Below are 9,342 nucleotides of genomic sequence, written 5' to 3'. Positions count from 1 at the left end.
TTTTCATCACAGGTTTCATTGCGACATAAAAACTTCTTCCTGTTCTTTCTTTGAATATGCCGTTCTGAGGCAAAGGAATCTCATAATCTCTGAACTTTAATTCGCACTGAACTAACTATCTTTTCTTCTGAATCATTCGTATTGGTTCGAAACATTTCAGAATGGATTTCTCAAGTAATGGATTCCACGTAGTTTTGTAAATTGGTCTCGCATTTAGCACGAGTTTTTATGAAATAGTGCCTGCAACTCGGAGTTTGAAAATTTTCTCTATTCCGTCGCCATGCCTCACCTCGATCTCAAAGTCTCCACTCTTGAAATGTTTTATCCCCTCTCGACATATTCTTTCACTAAACGCAGAGTTGCCGGAAGTATTTGCGACCATTCGATGCTTCGCAGTCGCTGTTTTCTTGAAATGGAGAAAATCGCCAATGTTGGGAATAATGAACACTTCCCGCTGTTTATAAGAATATTGCTCGAAAGCTAACATCTTTATTATATTTCATTCTTTATTATATTTCCATTATTCAGATTTCTTCGCGATCTTTTGTGGAGCATTATTATATATTTATTTTGATTCAGCAAATTAAGAAAAATTTCTCTCTATTTCGACATCTTTATTTTACCTTTTCATTATCACAGTAAAGCTTTCTACTTAAAGAATCCGTTATTTTATTTTCGGCTATGTACTATTCTCAGAAACATTTTACCAAGCTATATGTTTCGGTCTTGCCATAGATTCTAAATTTTCCCCTCTCTAATCAATATTTCTTCGGATTCTTTCCTTTTTCTGACAATATTATTTATTGATTTGCTTGTTTTTTCTCCAATTTTTCTGTTTTATTTCATTTTTTAATCGCTTCACATGTTTTATTTTAAGCGTAAAAGTTTTATTGTAGACTGTTGAAATAATTTCGCGTATCTTTTTTTTTGAATGCAATAATTTTTCTTTCTGCCAAAAAAATCTTTATTTTTTCCTGAGTTTTATCCTTTTCCGAACCCTATCGATTCCAGATTTTTTTTAAATTTTCAGGTTTAACGATGTATTTAATTATTAGCTCCACAACTTTGTGTCCGCTGTTTTTCTTTCCGTAATTTGAGTCTCTATTCTTAAAAAAGTGGTGACATATTCACAATGCGAAGTGATGTCCATTGCCAACTGATACATTTCCTCAGCTTTTTGGCAATTGTGGGGTGCCATTTCGAAAACGCGATGTGACTTTTTATGTGATCCATGAATCGATCAAATTTTGGAATTCTTTCATTAAGAGTAGAAAGGTTGATCAGTCAGGACGTGTCCCATCTTTCGAAATAATTCGTAGATGGAAGAAGCAACATCTGCAATGTATTCTGGGGGGAATGGTAAGACCTTTCGTTTAAGCATTTCCATATAGCAATTGACCGGTCATGAGGTGCATGACGTGTGTTGGAAGATTCCTTTTTAGTGTCTCTCTTGATACTGTCGCCATTTTACATCATATGTCAATAAGTTTCTTGTGATACCAATCTTCTATAAAACTTCATTCATTTTCAATCGCTCATAATATATCAAACCGATGTGATCCCACCAAATGGAGTGTCACTTTGGTGTTACGAATATTCGGTTTGATCAAGAATGTGGAGGCATATCCGATTATTCCACATTACATTCTGTATTTGAGTTAATCGTAATGGAACCAGTTATTGTTGCTGGTCACAATGCAACGTGTTAACTCTTTTCTGTTTTTGTTTGGAGTAGTTTTCCTCAAGCAAAGAAATGCCATTCAACATCCCCTGGTTTAAACTCGTGCGGAACCAAGTTTTCTTGCAGGTGATTCATCTCTTTGGCTTTGAGACATTTCGAAATGGCATGTTGATTCACTATCAATGATTCTTAAAATTGTTCTTCCGTTTGGCACAAGTTTTCACAAAGTAATTCTGAATTTCGGAAAATTGTGTCTCTTTCATCACATTTCGACTCTTCCACCTCCAAATCGTCACTCTCGAAGCATTTAACACATTCATAGGTTCTGTCCCTAAAAGAAGACTTGCCATAAATTCTAGTGAGCATTCGATGCGACGTAGTCGCTGTTTTCATCAATTGCAGAAAACCGCAAATGTTGAGAATAATAAAAACTTCCCGCTGCTGATGAGAATATTATTCGGAATCTGATATCTTCGTTTGGGAATAAGTTTACAATTGTTTTTCTGTCATTACGCTCTCTGATATCCAAGCTTACAATGGAAATTTTTATCTTCCTGTTTCGACTATCAGTTTCCGCTGTTGAAAACTATCGAAAAAACAGTGGAAGCAAAGTTGTGCACCTAATAACTAAAATTTCTTATTCTTCTGAATGTCCCATATTTGTCTTCATTGAGGCAGAACTACTATATGAAATTTTTATCAAATTATTTATGACTGTTATCGGAACATAAAATATGCAGACTACCAGGTGGGATCGCCATTAACTGGCATTTCTTTATAGTTTCTATATATTTTTATTCTTCAAGAGATTGGAACCAGCGCACATTAAATTTTTCCATAGCCGAAATGTCTTTTTTTTGAAAAATGGTAGGGTTCCAAGAGATGTTGTAAATTTGGCCATATATGAATATGGCTGTAATCTGAATCCTTATAACAAGTGACAGATTTAATTACTTGTTCAATTTTGAACAATCTTATCTGTTGTTTTCATTAAATGGAAATTCTGAATCAATATCAAGAATGTCATTTATATAAATGCCAAGATAAGGTATACAAGAGACTTTCGCAGTCTGCATATGGTTCCGAAGATTTTTAAAATTTTGTTTCCAAGACAGCAGATCAGAAAGATGGCTATAGGATTGCTTTTGCTTTTTTGAAAGGAGTGACCATGTAATTTTTAATCGCTTGATTGGTTCGCTTTCTAGAGCTGTAAGTACTGCAATCATAGAATTAAAATTTTTTAATTGATGCAGTTCCTCTGCAATTTTTATAAAATGGCATATAGTTTTCGATCGGCGTTTTTGGCAGCTTTCGTATAGAATTGTGCGCTGGCACCACATTTTTACATGATTGAAGTGAGCACATGATTCAGCGACAACTGGTCCGAAAGGGGGATAAAGTAGTTCTGCAAAGCGAAATTTTTGGAAGATTTTAGCCTCAATAACAGTCAGTTGCTCGGCGTAGATTTTAGCAGAAACATCCACGAATTGTGCAGCAACAGGTATATTTATACTTGGAACAGGAATTAATTTTCTTTTCAAATAATACCACAAATTGGATGCCATTTCGAATCGTTGCTTGAGATATTAAATTGCTGAACTGGAAGATCAAAAAAGGTTTCTTTAAAGGTCAAAAAGTTATTCTTAGTTCTGAAAAGAACTGTTTTTTTTTCTCCGATAAAAATATAATTTTTATATTGAGAAGGATAAAGTTGATGATGTTATTAGATTAAAAAGTTAATATAAATAAACAAAATAGCTCAATATATCGCAGTTTAATTCGCTGCGATGGAATAAACAAATGATAAGAAAAATTTAGTTCAATAATAGTTTCGTTTATTAGTTGCAATAATGCAAAATAATTAACACAGTATAAACAATTCATTTAAGAACATTGTTTACCTTGAATGTTTCTAAGAAAAAGCCCACACACACAAAAAAAAGAAAAATGAATTTGAATAATGTTGTATGCACAACAGAGGTTTCAGAAGGCAATTGTTTCAAAATTATTTCAATTTTTAAACTTTATTTAAGAATATATATCTATACTTATAATAAAGCTCAATGTGTGTGTGTGTGTGTATGTGTGTGTGTGTGTGTGTGTGTGTGTGTGTGTGTGTGTGTGTGTGTGTGTGTGTGTGTGTGGGTGTGTGTGTGGGTGTTGGCGCTCTACAGGCCAGTTCATTTGACATACAGCTATCAAATTTGGTACATGTATACCTTAAAGGTCGGGAATGTGCACCTGGGTTCCCTTTTTTTTGAAATTTTAATTAGTATTTTAATTATTAATTAAAAACTAACTTTCCCGCCAAAATAATATTCCATTTTCCCCACCGCCAACTTTGCCGCCAAAAAAATCTATTTTCCCCACCGCCAAACGAGTAAGGATTCAGTTTTTTTTTCTCCCAACAGTATTGAGGTTAGGGTTAGCATTTTTCGGCGGATTATTTCAAACGATTCTGTTTATTTTCTTAATGTTTTATGCATTTATAATTAAACATTGTTAATTAATCCATGTTTCAGATTCATTCTGAAGTACTTTTGAATTAAAATAACACAGAATAAAGGAAATTAAAAATGTATAATCTGCATAGCGTTACCCCAACTGGCGTAGAAAAATTGACGCATTTGCGTTACCGTAAAAGGAGAAGAAAATTCAGGCATGCGCATTGTTTTCTGATTGTTGGCATGGCAACCATTATCAACGGACGATTTCAATTACTTTTAGGTGTGTTGTATGCTTTTGTAAGTAAATTGTATTTATGTTAGTTATATATTTTTTGTATATGCTTACAGTTTTAAGTACATCGTTTTTTAAGTAGTTTTTTTAAACCTGTTTTCGACCGATTATTTTAAACGATTCATTTTATTTTCTTTGTGTTTGATGCATTTAAAATTAAACATTGTTAATGAATCGATCTGTTCATGATGAATCTGAGAAAATTTTGTTGACAAATTCTTGAGATATTACATAAATTAAGAAAGATATTCTTTAGTGCCCATAAAGTGTAAACGCTCAGTGACTCTATTATCAGTAATCATATTATTAAAAAAAATGCTTTTTGTCAGTAAAAAATATTATTATATTAATTGCAGATTAATCATTTACACTTTAATTTAAATCATAAATTCTACGAGGGGTAACAGAAAATGAAAGAGATACATATCACGTTATGACTGAAGGCGTTTATAATATTATGAGTGAATTATATGACTATCAAAATTTGAAGTTTTAAAATATTTTGCTGAAGAATCTATTAAAGTTGGAATTGCGTAAAATATTTAAGGGTACGATCGGAGTTTAACCCCCTGCTTTGAGCAATTTTTAAAAATCTCCAACAATGGCTTTACGAAATGTTCGAAAGCAAAGGAGCAGATGTTCAATTATAGTGCATAATAAAGATTGCCAGCTTTGGCGCGTTATCGCAACTTGGCGAAGAAGGGGGTTAAACTCCGGTTCAACCTATTTAATTATTAAAATTTAAACGAACATTAAGATTGGTGAACCGGCTGGTCGCCAAAGGCGGCTAGTATTTAATATATTTAAAACCTTTTTCTATTTTGCTTCCAGATATTATTTTTTTCTTCTTCTTTTTGCAATAAATAATTTTAAAACTTAAAGATGTCCAATTTAATTTTGACCATTTCTTTCATATTAGTATACATTTCAAGAAATCATGATTATTGTTAATAATACTTCCGATATATAAATAGTATACTTTATGTAAGAAAAAAAACTGTAGGAATTTGCATTAGCCAAAAGTATGCAAAACCCGCTTTCGAATGGGATAATTTAGACAATAATAAATTTAGATATTGCACAGTAAAAACACACTCAAAAATGCAAACGGATTCAATGCTGAATTTTATAATCCAAATTTTTCGAAACAGGGAAGTATTCAGATGAAAAATAAAAACACAAATATTTCCTGAATTTGATATTTTTATTTAAGAATCACCATAAATAATATTTCATCATATACATTTTTTTTTCAAGGGGTTATTAAAGTAAACTAAAGAGGAGTTTAGATTATTGTCCCTTTGAAATATAATTATAATAATGTCATGATTAAAAGTAAAATCTACGGATGTTTTAGATTGGACATTGAAATTCTATACTTTATTTAATGGATGCGGACGACACTTGATATAACAGCTACTTCTTCATACTTCTGGACCTCACTATTTGGGATGCTTCTCTCCAAAGATATAAGATTTAACGTGCCCTATTCCAGCATTAGAATAGATCATTATCAGAATTGGATTCCGAAAGGCCTTACAAGGAGAGGGCACGTCTTTGAAAATTCAGTTCTGAATGAGGTTTAGTATATTGGTAGTATAGGATGCTCACTCATGAAAATATTAAACAAAATAGCCAGTCCATATCTAAAAAATGGCCCTCAAACACTGTGCATAGTTTATATACTAACTAGCCGCCTTTGGCGACCAGCCGGTTCGCCAATCTTAATGTTCGTTAAAATTTTAATAATTAAATATTTTATGCAATTTCTACTTTAATAGCTTCTTCATCAAAATATTTTAAAACTTCAAATTTTGATTATCATATAATTCATTCATAATATTATAAAGGCCTTCAGTCATAACGTAATATGTATCTCTCTCATTTTCTGTTAGCACCCGTAGAATTTATGCTTTAAATTCAAGTGGAAAGAATTTATCTTCAATTAATATAATAATATTTTTTACTGAAACAAAGCATTTTTTTTATAATCTGATGGCTGAAAATAGAGTCACTCAGTTTAAACTTTATGGGCACTAAAGAATATCTTTTTAAATTTATGTAATATCTCAAGAGTTGGTCAACAAAATTTTCTTAGATTCATTATGAGCAGATCGATTAATTAACAATGTTTCAATTTAAATGCATCAAACACTAAGAAAATAAAACGAATCGTTTAAAATAAACGGTTGAAAACAGGTTTTAAAAAAACTACTTAAAAAACGATGTACTTAAAACTATAAGCATATACAAAAAATATATAACTAACATAAATACAATTTACTTACAAAAGCATGCAACTAACCCAAAAATAATTTAAATCGTCCATTGATAACGTTGTCATGGCAACAATCAGAACAGAATGCGCATGCGTGAATTTTCTTCGCCGGTTACGTAACGCAAATACGTGATTTTTCCTACGCCAGTTGGGGTAACGCTATGCGGATTAGAAATTTTTAATTTCCTTTATTCTGTTTTATTTTAATTCAAAAGTACTTCAGAATGAATCTGAAAGATTGATTAATTAACAATGTTTAATTTTAAATGCATCAAACATTAAGAAAATAAACAGAACCGATTGAAATAATCCGCGGAAAAATTTTAACCCTAGCCTCATTACTGTTGGGAGAAAAAAAAAACTGAAGCCTTTCTCGTTTGGCGCTGGGGATAATGGAAGACTTTTTTGGCGGAAAAGTTGGCGGTGGGGAAAATGGAAGATTTTTTTGGCGGGAAAGTTAGTTTTTAATTAATAATTAAAATTCTAATTAAAAATTCGAAAAAAGAAACCCCAGGTGCACATTTCCAACCTCCAAGGTATACATGTACCAAATTTGGTAGCTGTATGTCAAACGGTCTGGCCTGTAGAGCGCCAACACACACACACACACACACACACACACATTGAGCTTTATTATAAGTATAGATATAGATAATGTGCCACTAATGCCGAAGCTAGAATAGTATAGTGGTTAGGAGACTGATATAACAAAAAGAAGACCCACTTTCGATCTTGGGCTAGCATTTTTAGCTTTTTTTATTAATTTTTTCAAATTAATTAAACAATTTGCAAACAGCTTTTTAATTAATCTTTTTTATTTTTTTAAGCAAAAATAAATGTTTATTTAAATGCAAAAAAAACAGACGGATGCATCTTCAAAAGAGAGTCACTATCATTATCATTGCCATTATTCTTTCCTTTTATCGAATCTTTCAAAAAATCTTTTCTAAAATGAAGTTGATTATCAGAAGAATTTGAGATATCATGGTTTCTTTTGGTGCCAAGTATACCGGCACGTTTGGCAGCTTTGTATTCTTTTACTTTCTCAATTTGATCCGAATTTTTTTATTTGCTTTTTGTTGTCACGGAAACTTTTAGAATTAGAATTTAGTGTAGGAGTATTCTTTGTGTAGGCAGTGTACTGGAATGAGAAACAGTTTTGTTTAAAACAAATTGTGTATTAAATGAATTAGCTATGGGAGGTATAACAGCATTTGTAAGAGACTCAGAACTAATGTCTGTGGAGCTAGTTAGAGATTTTTGAAGAGTTGGAGAGACAGAGGGAGAGGTGGAAGTTTCTTCCCAAACTTTTTGAATGACAAATAGTGCGAGCTAGTCGCTTTTTTTAATTGAAATTGTATCATGGTTTGCTGATGAATTCACCATTGGAACTGCAGGAGTATTATTTTTAGCAGAGGATATTTCTTGCGAGTTTTTTATATTTTGTTCTGAAGGTGGAGAGGTTGAATTTAGTGCTGATGAGTAACTAAACCCTGATTTCGGCATTCTGTCACTATTTTCCGAGCTTCCGGGAGCGAAATGTTTTTGTAATTTTAATAATTTCGATCTCTATTTTTTGTTTATATTTTGGACATGAACGGGAATAAGCAGGATGCTCCCCATTACAATTAAGACATTTTGTTTCCGTAGAAGCACAGTTATTACTATCGTGATCAGGAAGAGACCAGCTGCCTCAGATTTGTTTACCTCCTCAAGCTATTATGATGTGACCGAAATTTGGATACTTAAAGCACCGTAGTGGATTTGGTATGAATGGCTTTACAGGACAGTTTATATATGCTATTTTAACTGATTTTGGCAATGTTGGAGTGCTGAATGTAAGAATCAAATGTTTGGTTGGAAAGATTTGACCGTTTCTTTTTATAGTAATTCTGTGGATTGCAGTAACATTTTGATCGTTATGGCAATCTAATATATCTTCTTCAAGATCTCTCTGCAGCTCACGATCGGATACTACACCTCTGTAGTGATGTAAAGTACGGTGTGGAGTAACTTTAACATTGATGTTTCCTATTTTTTCCAGTGTAGTAATATTTTCAGATTCTTTTGCATTCATAGTTTCAATGAGTAATTTTGAATTATTTAACGTTTTAATAGATTTTACGCTACCTACAATTGAAATGACAATTTTGTGAATCAAAATTGGGGAAAAATTTCTTAAATCATTGTTGTCAAAACTAATTATAAAAAAAATTAGGATGTGCATTAATGTGGTGTGAATTAGAACTAGCCATGCGACATTAGAAAAGATCCGGGCCTGATGGCATCGCCCACTACTGAACCCAACATGAGATGGCAGCTGACGAGTCTGTAAAATCCCAACCATGACACTTGCCATAATGCTAGAAAGAGCCTATATGTTGAGAGTCACCACTGGGGACAGTGACCTCCCCTTCAGCCAAACCCAAGAAGTGACCCCTTTACTTGATATCCTTGAGCAGATAATTATAACACTATTAAAAAAGATGAATTCAAAGAATATAATGTATCTAATTCTAGGTAAATTAACGAGTAAGAAACTTAATGCGCAGATGTTCACCCAGGAGGTGAAATTGAACCACTCTGACTCTCATCAGCTACGGGTTTGAAGCCCGCACACCGGACCACCAATGCTCATCTGGGC

General features: G+C 32.6%; 1 non-coding gene across 1 annotated transcript; it reads right to left on the bottom strand.

Moving 5' to 3' along the window:
* Window positions 1-9,255: 9,255 nt before the first annotated feature.
* Trnastop-uca (transfer RNA opal suppressor (anticodon UCA)) lies at window positions 9,256-9,342 on the bottom strand. Its single transcript has one exon. It is a non-coding gene; the product is annotated as a tRNA-Sec (tRNA).

This window comes from Argiope bruennichi, chromosome 6 (assembly GCF_947563725.1).
Source record: "Argiope bruennichi chromosome 6, qqArgBrue1.1, whole genome shotgun sequence".
Lineage (NCBI taxonomy): Eukaryota > Metazoa > Arthropoda > Arachnida > Araneae > Araneidae > Argiope > Argiope bruennichi.
This window is presented reverse-complemented; position numbering and strand designations above follow the sequence as displayed.